At 39.2% G+C, this 16,269-nt stretch overlaps 1 protein-coding gene across 2 annotated transcripts in view; it reads left to right on the plus strand.

Annotated features, from left to right (window-relative positions):
- The first annotated feature begins 9,449 nt into the window (after positions 1-9,449).
- The window catches only part of LOC139530619 (zinc finger protein 395-like), a 29,958-nt gene continuing 23,138 nt past the window's right edge, over positions 9,450-16,269 (plus strand). For both annotated transcript variants that reach the window (XM_071327186.1, XM_071327187.1), the window contains exon 1: positions 9,450-9,588. The gene's annotated coding sequence lies outside the window, so the exon portion shown is untranslated. The remainder of the gene's footprint in view (positions 9,589-16,269) is intronic.

Consider the following 16,269-nt stretch of genomic DNA (forward strand, 5'->3'; position numbering starts at 1 on the left):
ACTCTACCATAAAGTCCTTGGTAGAGTGCTGCAAAGAGGGTTGTCCATCTGGAAGGCTCTCCCATCTCCACAGGGGAACTCTGGAGCTCTGTCAGAGTGACCATCGGGTTCTTGGTCACCTCCCTGACCAAGGCCCTTCTCCCCCGATTGCTCAGTTTGGTCGGATGGCCAGTCTTGGTGATTCCAAACTTCTTCCATTTAAGAATGATGGAGGCCACTGTGTTCTTAGGGACCTCATGGCTTGGCTTTTGCTCTGACATGCACTGTGGGACCTTATATAGACAGGTGTGTGCCTTTCCTAATCATGTCCAATCAATTTAATTTACCACAGGTGGACTCCAATCAACATCTCAAGGATGATCAATAGAAACAGGATGCACCTGAGGTCAATTTTGAGTCTTATAGCAAAGGGTCTGAATACTTATGTAAAGAAGATATCTGTTTTTTTATGGCGTATTGTGTGTAGATTGATGAGGGGGAAAAATATTTAATACATTTTAGAATAAGGCTGTAACGTAACAACATGTGAATTAAGTTAAGGGGTCTGAAAACTTTCTGAATGCACTGTATTATAGGTAAAGTACAAATAGAGTTGTTGTTTCTAGGTAAAGCATTTGTATCTTTAAGTTTTTTAATTATAACTGGTTTGGCGTGTATTCATTTTGTGAGGGCTGCAAGGTTTTCAGAAATGTAATTTACCTTGTAAACATTTTTTATGGGCTTTTTCTAAGATAGTGATTTATTTATCTTTCATTGTAATTTCTAACTCAGATTTAACTTTTTGCTAAAATAATAATTCCTGTCTGGATTTGACGTACTATAGCTTGAATTCTACATAAAAACACCAGGTGTGCCCCTGGGGGGGATATACAGTGCCTTCAAAAAGTATTCAGACCGCTTGACTTTTTCCATATTTTGTTGAATTTAAAATTGATCAAATTTAGATTTTGTGTCACTGGCCTACATACAATACCCCATAATGTCAAAGTGCAATTATGTTTTTAGAAATGTTTACAAATTAATTCAAAATTTAAGCTTAAATGTCTTGAGTCAATAAGTATTCAACCCCTTTGTTATGGCAAGCCTAAATAAGTTCAGAAGTAAAACTGTACTTAACAAGTCACATAATAAGTTGAATGACTACTTTAGATTTGTACCCCACACATACAATTATTTGTAAGGTCCCTCAGTCGAGCAATGAATTTCAAACACAGATTTAACCACAAAGACCAGGGAGGTTTTCCAATGCCTCACAAAGGGCACCTATTGGTAGATGGGTAAAAAAAAAAAAATACATAGACATTGAATATCCCTTAAAGCATGGTAAAGTTAGTAATTACACTTTGGATGGTTTATCAATACACCCAGTCACTACAAAGATACAGGCGTCCTTCCTAACTCAGTTGCCGGAAAGGAAGGAAACCTCTCAGGGATTTCACCATGAGGCCAATGGTGACTTTAAAATAGTTACAGAGTTTAATGGCTGTGACAGGAAAAAACTGAGGATAGATCAACAACATTGTAGCTATTTCACAATACTTAATTGAAAGCTCTTTGGTCTTGGCCATAGTGGAGTTTGGAGTGTGACTGTTTGAGGTTGTGGACAGGTGTCTTTTATACTGATAACAAGTTCAAACAGGTGCCATTAATACAGGTAACGAGTGGAGGACAGAGGAGCCTCTTAAAGAAGAAGTTACAGGTCTGTGAAAGCCAGAAATCTTGCTTGTTTGTAGGTGACCAAATACTTATTTTCCACCATAATTTGCAAATAAATTCATTAAAAATCCTACAATGTGATTTTCTGGATTTCTTTTCTCATTTTGTCTGTCATAGTTGAAGTGTACCTATGATGAAAATTACAGGCCTCTCTCATCTTTTTAAGTGGGAGAACTTGCACAATTGGTGGCTGACTAAATACTTTTTTGCCCCACTGTAGTTATTGTAGTCATTACATATAAAACGTGTGAACATGTAGGCTGAGCAAACATTTAACAGAGAACACATAAAAAAACATAAAGTAAGTACTTTGTACTTTGAGGTGCTATGCCTTTTTAGGGCTTTTAAGCTCCTACTCCTCTTCTAATGTACCACAAATCTGTGGATTATGTCATTTTAAATACATTGGAGAAAGACTGCCACTTAAATAATGTGGTCAAAGTATAGTGGTTGGTGGGGCTCTACTTGGGGAGAGTGGATCCACCGAGAGACCGAAGAGAGATGAGTGGAAGCACCAGACATACTTCAAGGAAGTGTCTGATGCCCTCCCAGCTCCACTCTTGCCAATAACCACCATTGGATCTTAACTATAATGGCAAACAAGGAATAATAATGACTTGACGTTCTCTCCGATATTCATTTGACAGTAGGTTTGCAAGTGACAAAAATAAATTAGATTACATTGTAGTATAGGTAAAACCTTCTTTTCCTCTTTCCCAAGCCAAGCGTGTCCCTCTCCACCACCCCCTCCAAGTTTTCCTCCCCCCTTTACCCACCTAAACCAAGCTTGGGCGACCCTCCCATCCTTGTCCACCCAAGCCAAGCTTGTCACAACCTCCTTTCCTTGCCCACTCTTACCCACCCAAGCCAAGCTTGTCCCAAGCTCCCGTCTTTTCCCACCCTCCCTTCTTCTCAGGCACATTTATACCCATTCCTCGTCCATTCTCCTTCTTTCACATGCATCGTGCACCCAATGCTTCCACACATCCTTTCTCTCCCGCCCGCCCGCCCTCCTAAACATATTCACATTCAACCTCCCTCACACTCCTATTCATATGCACAGACACACACATACACTCACCCACACCTACACCCACCCCATCCATAGAACAGTTATTGATGCACATGCTATAGTTCCTCGTTGGTAGTGTCTTTTCAGTGTCTACGTAGCCCATTGACATCGGCTACTTCTAACGTTACTTCATAGAGAAGAACAGTTACTTGGGGAAAGTAGAGTCTAGATTGTATTTGGGGGAGGGGGAAGGAATATTGTCTCAATTTACGATAAGCTGGTTTTTGACACTACTGTATGTTACCTAGTGTGCTTATCTTTTCCCCCCCGCTTCTGCCTCTCCTCAGTGCAGGGGGACATCCATTTCTCATTATCACCTGTTGGCATTGAGGTCACTGTCATGACATTTCTGAAATTCGCTGGGAGCGGCTGAAGTATCTGTTGCAATCAGAGGCAAGAGCATAACATGGTGAGAAGTGGAATTTGTCTTGTGATTCGTCAGCAGTGTGTGAACGAACAGTGTGTGTGTCTGTGTAGTGTGTATGGGTGTGTGTGTGTGTCTTTGTGTGCGTGTGTGTGTGAGAGAGAGAGAGAGAGAGAGAGAGAGAGAGAGAGAGAGAGAGAGAGAGAGAGAGAGAGAGAGAGAGAGAGAGTGTGCGTTCTAGGGACTTTACATCTCGCTACTGCCTAGACATTTAGTCCATTGTGGTCACATTACACCTCGGGGAGAGTAGTAAGGGGCGGGACAGGGCGGGGGTGGACAGAGGACACTAGAATGCGGGATGTCCACTCCAACCCCAACGCACACTTGATGAGAGTACTTCATGATACTAAATGGAAATAGCACTTTTTTCTAAATGTATTATTTAGTTTTATGCTTTACCCAAACCATAGCTCTAACCTTAACCACTATGAATGAATGCCTAAACTTAACCCTTTTGAGTTGTTTCTGTTTTAACCCTGTGACCTCGCGGAATTAACCCTGTAATCACATTGAATTAATGGGTCAAAAATGTACGTTCATCGAATTACGTGAAATCCGAAGTGGAACTCTGAGATCATGAGGTTGGTATTATAATACGGTTCATAGGACATTATAAGGAGTCATATAGGCTCATGACAAGTCTTAGTTACAATGTATTAGAGCTGCATCACAAAGTGTTACCAACTCCTTCTAATGGTCTGTAATGTGTAAGTTGTAGGTTACATCCTATGAAATAAGCCTTTTGTTTGTTTTTCAACAAGAGGACTAAAGCGGATCATAGGAGGCCTTTTACTCTCCAACAGCCGAGGGATGAACAAGTCTTGGGAATGTGCTAACTTGAGACTACTGTATCAGGGTGAGATAACACCACAACATCAACTTGTCAGGTTTTGTCCCCGGCTTTATAGTTTTGAAATAATCACTAACTAATCCATTCTCCTGATCTCAAACAGTGGGCCAGGAGCTTTTCATGCATGACCATGTGTGATCTGGCCAGGGTCTAGGATATAGCCTTTAAATGGGACCCAAAGTTTCTCTGTAGTTGAGTCACATGGTCAGGAAAAAATCTGGGCACTAAGAGATTTATCTCATGGCCAGAAAACCTTGACTACTGCTTATAATAGGAATGGTATTAAAGACAGATGCACTAATCTGTCAATCACATGAATTGTCATAAAAAAGGTTTTGTGGGTTAACAGATTGACATATACAGCACATATGAGTTAAGGATTAAGAGGATATGCATACAGTTGAAGTCGGATGTTTACATACACCGTAACCAAATACATTTACACTCAGTTTTCACAATTCCTGACATTTAATCCTAGTAAAAATTCCCTTTCATAGGTCAGTTAGGATCAACACTTTATTTAAAGAATGTGAAATGTCAGAATAATAGTAGAGAGAATGATTTACTTCAGCTTTCATTTCTTTCATCACATTCCCAGTGGGTCAGAAGTGTACATACACTCAATTAGTATTTGGTAGCATTGCCTTTAAATTGTTTAACTTGGGTCAAACGTTTCGGGTAGCCTTCCCACAATAAGTTGGGTGAATTTTGACCCATTCCTCCTGACAGAGATGGTGTAACTGAGTCAGGTTTGTAGGCCTCCTTGCTCGCACACGCTTTTTCAGTTCTGCCTACAAATTTTCTATAGGATTGAGGTCAGGGCTTTGTGATGGCCACTCCAATACCTTGACTTTGTTGTCCTTAAGACATTTTGCCACAACTTTGGAAGAATGCTTGGGGTCATTGTCCATTTGGAATACCCATTTGCGACCAAGTTTTAACTTCCTGACTGATGTCTTGAGATGTTGCTTCAATATATCCACATAATTTTCCTGCCTCATGATGCCATCTATTTTGTGAAGTGCACCAGTCCTTCCTGCAGCAAAGCACTCTCACAACATGATGCTGCCACCCCCGTGCTTCACGGTTGGGATGGTGTTCTTCGGCTTGCAAGCCTCCCCCCTTTTCCTCCAAACAAAACGATGGTCATTATGGCCAAACAGTTCTATTTTTGTTTCATCGCACCAGAGGACATTTCTCTAAAAAGTACAATCTTTGTCACCTTGTGCAGTTGCAAACCATAGTCTGGCTTTTTCATGGCGGTTTTGGAGCAGTGGCTTCTTCCTTGCTGAGCGGCCTTTCAGGTTAAATCGATATAGGACTCATTTTACTGTGGCTATAGATACTTTTGTACCTGTTTCCTCCAGCATCTTCACAAGGTCCTTTGCTGTTGTTCTGGGATTGATTTGCTATTTTCGCACCAAAGTACGTTCATCTCTAGGAGACAGAACACGTCTCCTTCCTTATCGGTATGACGGCTGCATGGTCCCATGGTGTTTATACTTGCATACTATTGTTTGTACAGATGAATGTGGTACCTTTAGGCGTTTGTAAATTGCTCCCAAGGATGAACCAGACTTGTGGAGGTCTACAATTTTTATTTGGAGGTCTTCACTGATTTATTTAGATTTTCCCATGATGTCATGCAAAGAGGCACTGAGTTTGAAGGTAGGCCTTGAAATACATCCACAGGTACACCTCCAATTGACTCAAATTATGTAAATTAGCCTATCAGAAGTTTCTAAAGCCATGACATTATTTTCTGGAATTTTCCAAGCTGTTTAAAGGCAACTTCTTAGAACTAGGGGGCGACATTTTCACTTTTGGATGAATTTGTGCCAAAATTAAACGGCCTCGTACTCTGTCCTAGATCATATGATATGCATATTATTATTACTATTGGATAGAAAACACTCTGAAGTTTCTAAAACTGTTTGAATTATATATGTGAGTAAAACAGAACTTCCAAACAGGAAGTGAAAATTCTGAAATGGGTCGCTGTGAAAGGCATCGCCTATTCAATTGCCTTATATTTATGGATCTGTATGCACTTCATACGCCTTCCACTAGATGTCAACAGGCAGTAGAACGTGGAATAAAGCATATAGCTTCATGTGGGACCGGATGAGAGCCTTTGGAGTGACAGGTCAGGCAGATTGCCAGTTCTTGGCCACGCGCAGAGGGAATGTGATGTCTTTGTCTGCACTGCGTTAGATAGACATGAAGAAATGCTCCGTTTGGGACGTTATTGGATATATATGAGAAAAACATCCTGAAGATTGATTCTCAACTGAGTTTGACCAGTTTATTCGAATTTTAATATCACTTTTTGAAGTTTTCGTTCATTGCGCAAATGTGTATGGACACGTGAGCTACACATGCTAGCCAAAGTTGCTAATTCGACAGAAGTAATGGACATTATAAAACAAAACAACGATTTATTGTGGAACTAGGATTCCTGGCACTGCATTCTGATGAAAGTTCATCAAAGGTAAGGGAATATTTATGATGTTATTTCGTATTTCTGTTGACTCTGTTGACTCCAACATGGTGGAGAATGGCTGAGCGCTGTCTCAGATTATTGCATGCTGTGCTTTTTACTAAAGTTATTTTTTAAATCTAACACAGCGGTTGCATTAAGAACCAGTGTATCTTTAATTATATGTTAAACATGTATCTTTCATCAAAGTTTATGATGAGTATTTCTGTATTTCACGTTGCTATCTGTAATTACTTTCGCTATTTTGGAGCCATTTCTGAACATGGTGCCAATGTAAAACCACGATTTCTGGCTATAAATATGCACATTTTCGAACAAAACATAAATGTATTGTATAACATGATGTCATAAGACTGTCATCTGATGAAGTTGTTCAAAGGTTAGTGATTAATTTTATCTCTATTTGTGGGTTTTGTGAAAGCTATCTTTGCGGTGAAAAAATGGCTGTGTTTTTTGGGATATGGTGGTGAGCTAACATAAATATATGTTGTGTTTTCGCTGTAAAACATTTTAAAAATCGGACATGTTGGCTGGATTCACAAGATGTTTATCTTTCATTTGCTGTATTGGACTTGTGATTTCATGAAATTATATTATATGATATCCCTGTGGCGCTATGCTAGGCTATTCTAGTCCCATCCGGGATGGGGGGTCCGTAGAGGTTTTAAAGGCACAGTCAACTTAGTGTATGTAAACTTCTGACCAACTGGTATTGTGATAAAGTGAATTATAAGTGAAATAATCTGTAAACAATTTTTGTAAAAATTACTTGTGTCATGCACACAGTAGATGTCCTAACCGACTTGCCAAAACTATAGTTTGTTAACAAGAAATGTGTGGAGTTGTTGAAAAACGAGTTTTAATGACTCCAACCTAAGTGTATGTAAACTTCCGACTTCAACTGTACATCTGCTTCGCAAACTGATATCATGCACATTAACAAGCAGTCCTCTATTATTTTTACAAGTTATTTTTAGTTTGAATATTTTAAAGTGTAAAATCCAATCCTTGCATCTCCATGTGGAACATTTGGAGTGTATAATGCTAAGCATTATAAATCTGTTGGCACTCTCTTCCATTGTATACAAAAAAAAAAAAAAAGAGAATCAGACATGGCACTGATAGGGTAACTGCGACACACCCACGGAGTGGACCAATAGTAGGAATGTGGGGAGTGGACTATAGGGAACCTCAGATTCTCATAGTAATGGGAAACACACATGAGAGAAACGACAGGCGAACATCACCACCAACCTTGGCCTAATCTCAGTTAACCCAGAACTAAAAGCTTAGTTTACGTAGTCAGTCCATGAGCGATTAACCTAGGCCTGCATGCCCGATTTTGTAATGGTTAACGTGCAGAGGTGTGTGTGTGTTAGAGAGAGAGAGACATGTTAGTCTCTGTGTGTGTGTGAGAGAGAGAGAGAGAGAGAGAGAGAGAGAGAGAGAGAGAGAGAGAGAGAGAGAGAAAAAGAGATGATTTGCTGAAGTGAATAGACTATGCTTGTATAAAAAAAAATTGCCAATAGAGCACTTATTTTGGCATGATTGAGATGGGTAATTTAGTAGCCAGGTGGATGAAAACTGAGAAGGGGGCCTATGGAGGGGTCTATGTATAATAATCCTGCTGTATCTGGGTCATTGGACCAGTGCTTCGCAACACCAGTCTCTAGAGCGCCAATGACTCACCCACACACCCACCGTGCGTTAGCCTATGCTCTCTCGATGCAGCTGTTCAGTCTGTGTATGTGTGTGAGTGAACGCGTTCGGCCGTGCGCGCATATATATTCGCCCGACCGACCACCACATGTTCACCCGAATGTAGAGCATGCGCTTGCCATGCAGCGGCGGCATGGGGACGTTAAATCTTGTGCCGTTCAGAAAAGGTGCCGTTCAGAAAAGGTGAAACAATTAAAGCCATACAAACATCATCCCTGCATCTATATTGCTGTACAAACATCATCCCTGCGTCTATATTGCTGCTGTAGGCTATGTTATGTAATCCATATAGGGGACTTCCCGCCCACACAAGCAATCCGCATACCAAACTACACATACAGTAGGGATTTGTTGTTTTCACCTCAAGAAAAGGAAAACCAACAACATCTTAACATTAGTGTAAACGGAGGCAGTGTGGACTGCATTTAGCCTACTGTGTCAGTCACAGCAAATCTCGTCCGAATCGTTTTGTCAAACGCTGCAATGTTTTGTCAAACGCTGATCAATAGTGAGATTACGATGACGTCGTTACATACAGTAGCTAAATTGTTCATGTTGTAGAGGGGTATGATATGACAACAACAGCATTGTAGGCCTAATAAAAATAATAGTAGATAACATATATTTATAATCAGTAGGCTTGTCTTTCTCTATTCATTAATTTCAAACATCCCCAAATTCCCTATTGTAGCCTATGACAAGCTAGCACTGAAGCAATGTTACAACGTTAAATGTAGTTATTTGCTTTCTGCAGCAGGGCAGAGATACAACAATGTAACCTAGTTTAGTTACTGTATGTCCATTGTGAGCTCCCCTCCACTCAAACACGCCCAACTCCAGGCTACTGTAAACAAGTGAGATTTGTGGGACGTGTGTCTTGAAAAACAGGGTTTGACCAATGAACGCTGACATCTTTACCACATGGTTAGCTTGTTTACTAGAAGACCTGAAAACCCGCTGAATAGAGAGTTAAGAAAAGCCGGAATTGAATTTCGTTTCTTAATATCAAAACTTGACACCTACAGCTATATTTCCACACTAAAATGGTTTCACCGCCGCTGATGTATCTATCCAATTGAGGCTAAATGTAAAGTACACGGTTATTTGAGTCCAAGGGCATTGTATGGTATTTACTTGAGACTGTTTTAGCAGAAGAAAGGCTCCATTCCGATCCTGCCCCTGACTCCATATCGGGTTTGGATATAACCAGCATACAACCCTTTTTCCAGGCACAGAAAATAGCATTTCAAGTTACAGCCGGTTAAAGCGAGCTTGAAGGAAGGGGGTGTGTTAAAAAATTGGCGGAGGTAAGTGCACTGTACCCATTGAAACTTTGGGTTGTTTTTTTCAAAGAAAAGTGCTGTTTATGATGCATTTTTCACCGATGCGTGTCAACATTCTAGTAGATTTCTTATGTATTGCATAAGGATTCGATTGTAATGGTATGTTTTTCATTGTAAACATGAACAACAACAAAAAAAACGTGTTGATCTGATCGCTGCAAAATGTATTGGGGCTCATTTTTATATGACCATGTTGATCAACTGTCGAGTGGCAAGTAATATTAGGAGGACGCAGTCAAAACAGACGCACTCTTTTTATTTGTGAGCCATCAATCACTCGTCAATGAAGCAATGCTGAGTAGCGCTGTAAGGACATTTTCTTTCGAAACATAACAGCGTATCAGAATGTAGGCTGGGCTACTGTAAAAGTCATGTTTTTCATCCTTAAACTCTCTTGTGCGCAGTGGTCCTTTGTTACAACAACCTTGTTGATGAATTTATTCCGTTTAATTTACAAGATTATCCTATTATTGTGGAACCTGTAAACATGCACAAAACATGTATACTAATCAACAAATTATTATGCATTATAGTGAATAAAATATTGACATTAAAAGTGTTGTAGTGAGAATATTGCTGCAATAGGGATAACATGGTGGTATTTTCATGGTATTTTTTTGCTGTACCGTCATGGTTTGTAAGCTCACCTAGAAGTTGTTTTGGTAAGGGAAATACACAATGGGCAGTTAGTGCGGGCATGCGTGGTTATACCACTCTTTACCGATAGGGGGTGGACACTCCTTCAGAGTGATGTTTTTGTAAGCACGTCGCTGCTTAATGCAATGATGATGACATTGATTGACACCTTGAATTAAAGCCTCCCATTCACTCCCTGGTCAAAGTTATTATGCTGCGTTGTTATTATCATGTTATTACATTAAGTAATAGTAAAGATGTGGAGATATACACTGATGAGAATGATGATGACGATGATGATGACAGTGATAATAAAGCTATTTATTTATTTTATTTCACCTTTATTTAACTAGGCAAGTCAGTTAAGAACACATTCTTATTTACAATGACGGGCTACCAAAAGGCAAAAGGCCTCCTGCGGGGACAAAAGCCAAACTTTGGCGGGGCTCTAAATAATGCTAATTTGCCGATTCTATTTCTTTAAAATGCAGTTTTGAACTGTTACAGTGGTAAATATGAATATAAAAGTGTGTTCCAAATGAAACGAACACCCCCACCTTTCTGTCATTGACAATATAGTCGCCTACAATGACATACTCTTCAGAGCAAACTGATTTGAAATAAAAACAATATTACTTTCCTGAAAATAATATTTAGAAACAAATATTAAGAAATTAGAGGATTACATTGCATGCACATGCATAGCTAGTTAAATAAAGGTTAAATAAATAAAAATAAAAGGGGGCTCATCTGTCATTTAAGGGGATTGGCCCCCCCCTTGCTCTCGCAGGCTCCCTTGTGGCACAGCAGTCTAAGGCACTGCATCTCAGTGCTAGAGGTGACACTACAGACACCCTGGTTCGATTCCAGGCTGCATTGCAGCTGGCCCTGATTGGGAGTCCCGTAGGGTGGCGCACAATTGGCCCAGCTTTGTCCGGGTTTGGCTGGTGTAGGCCGTCATTGTAAATAAGAGTTTGTTCTTAACTGACTTGCATAGTTAAATAATAATAATCAAGTTCTGGTCAGAATTAACACCTTTTTAGGATGTGTTTTTTCCCTAGTATTCCTGGCAGTATGGGGCGGCAGGTAGCCTAGTGGCATTGGGCCAGTAGTCGAAATAAGAATAAGAATTTGTTCTTAACTGACTTGCCGAGTTAAATGAAGGTTAAATAAATAAATAAAGTATGCCGTCTGTGACTGGCCATTGTGGCATGTACAGTAGAGAGCTACTGTAACACAGAAGGCCAATGTTGTGCAATCAAAGAAAATGCTGTTACGATCAGATCAGTTTACTATTACACCAGTGAGTCAACCATTACTGGAATCAAGGAGGGGGATGGAGAGAAAAAACCTGACTGTAATTTGAGTTTTTTTTTATGGCAGTTACCAACCAGACCTTCAGAGACGCCTCTTTCTCACTCTCATTCTCCTAGTCTCTCAAATGTTTTCTTTCATACAGATTTGGATCTTAATTTGAGCCATCTTGCTACAGTAGGAAAATGTGAATTATTATGCGGATTATAATTAATGCACATTTTTGTAGGGGTTGATAAACTTTTCATTCGGTGAAATCGAGTCTGAAATTTCAAAGTGGAAATTACAAACTTTTGAAGCCTTTTTAAAACTCAAATACACTACAAGTTTGCATTTCCTGACGTGCAGGAAAATTCTCAGAAACAGACCTCTACCCACATGTACATACTGTATTACCTCAATTACCTCAGCTACCTCGTACCCCTGCACATTGACTCAGTACTGATACACCTTCTATGTACAGTTTTATACAGTTTTATTTCTTTCATCACATTCCCAGTGGGTCAGAAGTTTTCATACACTCAATTAGTATTTGGTAGCATTGCTTTTAAATTGTTTAACTTGGGTCAAACGTTTATGATAGCCTTCCACAAGCTTCCCACAATAAGTTGGGTGAATTGTGACCCATTCCTTCTGACAGAGCTGGTGTAACTGAGTCAGGTTTGTAGGCCTCCTTGCTCTCACACGCTTTTTCAGTTCTGCTCACAAATTTTCTACAGGATTGAGGTCAGGGCTTTGTGATGGCCACTCCAATACCTTGACTTTGTTGTCCTTAAGCCATTTTGCCACAGCTTTGGAAGTATGCTTGGGGTCATTGTCCATTTGGAAGACCCATTTGCGACCAAGCTTGAACTTCCTGACTGATGTCTTGAGATGTTGCTTCAATATATCAATATAACAATTTGGAGTGTTTGAAAAACAAGTTTTTAATGAGTCCAACCTAAGTGTATGCAAACTTCCGACTTCAACTGTATAGCCTCGTTAATGTTTTTATTGTGTTTCTATTTCCTTTTTTATTTAGAAAATATTTGTCTTACTTTCTACCTCTGCATTGTTGGGAATGGGCTCATAAGTAAGCATTTCACTGTAAAGTCTACACCTGTTGTATTCCGTGCATGTGACCAATACATTTGATTTGAAATTAATATCTGTACTACTCAGTCTTTGGCTCCCCTGGTGGCGTTGGTGTTGCTTACACACACACACACACACACACACACACACACACACACACACACACACACACACACACACACACACACACACACACACACACACACACACACACACTCCCCTCCTCTCTCCCCCACCTGCACTCCACTCCACACTCCCCACCCCAAATCTTTCCCACCTGTAAATTCTTCTTCTGTACTCTGTAGAAGGGATGACTCACTGTGTCTGTCTTGCTCTCTGGTATTGAGACTTGCATCAGTTTCATGATGACATCCAAATAGTGATTTTATTGACTACGTGAGACAGGAAGGGTGATTGGTGGTAGAATGAGTCCTCCGCTTTGCAGGGGAACGTTCAGTAATTATTGTGAGAGTATTATTGAAGAATCCCACCTCAACTTATTGGAGACTGATTGCAGACTTATTGGGGACTTATTGGAGACTATTTGGAGACTTATTGGAGACTTATTGGAGACTATCATTGGAGCAGTGTCTTGACTTTTAGCCTTTTTCCTAAGCAGGGTAAATACAAAGTATTTTGACGTAAACATGTATTTTGAATATGTGCAGGGTAACTTGAATAACATGAAATTCAACAAGTGGAAAGAGTCATTAGTAGTGCACTCTTTTGTAATAACTATGTAATTAATATACTGTCTGGTTTGAAGATAATATTTACCGGCTAATTTTACGTAATTGTATGTTGAAACCTAAGGTAGGCCTAAACATTCCATCGGGATGTTGATTTGCAGCTAACTTTAGGTCTGTGTGTAGGTGGTCTGACCAGCAACCAGCCCTTCCTCTCTTTAAAGAAGTATCAAGACCAATCTAATGATGAACAGTGTCCGAAATAGAAGGGCTCCAAAATAGGTCATCATGGGAAATTTTTGTGTTCTAATTAGGGTTGTCACGATACCGGAATTTTGACTTCGATATTGATACAAGGTTTAGTATCACAATACTCGATACCAAAACGATACCACGACAATCTTTTGAGTTAGAATTTTTTTTACAGCAATTTCTTTTTGATGTATGCGTGTATGCATTAATGAATCAATTATACAATCATACAATCAATTTGACTTTGTTTTTACCAATGTAACTGCATTATGGTAGTAAGGTAAATTGTAAGTATCTATTGATAAACGGGGTAAATCAAGATGTAGCCTAGGCCTATCCACAATACAGGTGAATGCATAGTCAATAGGTGTGTGCATGCATGGAGTTATTGAGCTTGTTTTGCCTGATTTCATGGGGCTACAGATGACAAACAATATGTTTCCCTTCCATTTGGGACTTATTTTATTGTACTGGTCAACAACATTTGCATAGAAGTAGCCTCTTTTATCAAACTGTGCACTGTCTCTTTAACCAGTAATGACTTCATTTGCTGCTATTCTTTGGGAGAGATGTGAGAGAGAGACCAAATAAGTGAATGACTAATGCTTTTGGTGGCAATTAGCTTTGAAATAAGCATATTTAGCATTATGGTTTGCACATTTTTGAAGTGCTGAGAAAAGTACTAAAAGAATAATTCAGCCTATCAAATACTATTTTTAAGAAATGTATCATTTTTGTATAGTTATGTGATTCACAACCAAACAGTGGTGGAAAAAGTACTCAATTGTCATACTTGAGTCAAAGTAAAGATATCTTAATAGAAAATGAAAGTCACCCAGTAAAATACTACTTGAGTAAAAGTTTTTGAGTAAAAGTCTAAAAGTATTTGGTTTTAAATATACTTATGTATCAAAAGTAAATGGAATTGCTAAAATGTACTTAAGTATCAATGTCACGTTCCTGACCTTATTTCCTTTGTTTAGTCTTTGTTTAGTTGGTCAGGATGTGAGCTGGGTGGGTGTAGTCTATGTTATGTGTTTCTTTGTTTAGGTTAGGCCTTATTGGCCTGATATGGTTCTCAATCAGAGGCAGGTGTTTTACGTTGTCTCTGATTGGGAACCATATTAAGGTAGCCTGTTTTCACTGTTGGTTTGTGGGTGATTGTTCCTGTTCTTGCGTTCATCTGTTTTTGTGTTCTCTAGTTCGGGACTGTAGCTTCGTTGGGTTTTCGTCTGTTTATTGTTTTGTTCATTATTGAAAAAGTATTCTAATAAATATGGATACATACCACGCTGCACTTTTGTCCTCCTCTCCTTCTACCGACGGAAGCCATTACAGAATCACCCACCCAGCTCACGTCCTGACCAACTAAACAAAGACTAAACAAAGGAAATAAGGTCAGGAACGTGACAATCAAATGTGAAAGTAAAAGTACAAACCATTTCAAATTCCTTATATTAAACAATTTTCTTGTATTTTTTATTGGTGGATAGTCAGGGGGCACACTCCAACGCTCAGACATAATTTACAAATGAAGCATTTGTGTTTAGTGAGTCTGCCAGATCAGAGGCAGTAGGGATGACCAGGGATGTTCTCTTGACAAGTGTGTGAATTGGATCATTTTCCTGTCAAAATCTAACAAAAACTTTTGGGTGTCAGGGAAAATGTATGGAGTAAAAAGTACATTATTTTCTTTAGGAATGTAGTGAAGTAAAAGTTGGCAAAAATATAAAAAGTAAAGTACAGATACCCCCAAAAACGACTTAAGTAGTACTTTAAATTATTTTTACTAAAATACTTTACACCACTGCAACCAAAGTACTTGGGTAGTGGATTGATGTTAGCTTTATCTGTCAGCTAGCAAGGGAAGCCTACAAAGCTGGAAGCTACCAGTATCTTCATCTACTGACCACGTTTACATGCACACAGTATTCCAGATAGCAGCTCATATCCCGCTTAACATTTTATTCGGGATATGCTGTTTACATGCACCTTTGATATCCTGCTCATGAGTATCCCTGTATCTATGAATGAACAGAATATTCCTCATTTAAGTTCATATTGGTTAAATGGAATAGTAACTGAAATATGGACACTGACTGTAGGCCTATAACCGCTCACATGTAGTGTAATATAATATGAACTCCTGCAGAATTGTGCATTTTTGCAGTGAAATTATACAACCAATGTTAATTTTGTCTCGGGAACAGGAGCGGAGAAATATTATTTTTTTCTTTCAGCATCGTTTGAGAAAATGGGAATTTGCGTGGAATGTGTTATCTTTGACACTATCAGCAGACAGTATTTGAACCACATAAAATATGCACCCAAGATGAATGGAAGCCTTATCAGAAATGTGTTCTGTCCTTTTCTCAGCTTTTCATTTCCTAATTTCCGTTTTCCACTGTTTTGTGTAGTTATTGTGTTTTCTCCCCGGTCCCTAAACGAAACAGACAACTTTACCAGTGTTAACTAGATTACAAATGCATTCATTCTATCAATGTAAGATATTATTCTGGTGACCACTACTTTATTTAGTCTTCTGGGGCAACAAATGATGACAGAAGAGAAGCTGCATTTATCAAACTATAGTTGACAAACAAATGGCCTACCAAATGTCGGAAGTTATAATATGGCCTACCAAATGTCGTAAATTATAAGCAGAAACTTAATTTAATTTATA

Source organism: Salvelinus alpinus, chromosome 9 (genome assembly GCF_045679555.1).
Source record: "Salvelinus alpinus chromosome 9, SLU_Salpinus.1, whole genome shotgun sequence".
NCBI classification, from domain to species: domain Eukaryota; kingdom Metazoa; phylum Chordata; class Actinopteri; order Salmoniformes; family Salmonidae; genus Salvelinus; species Salvelinus alpinus.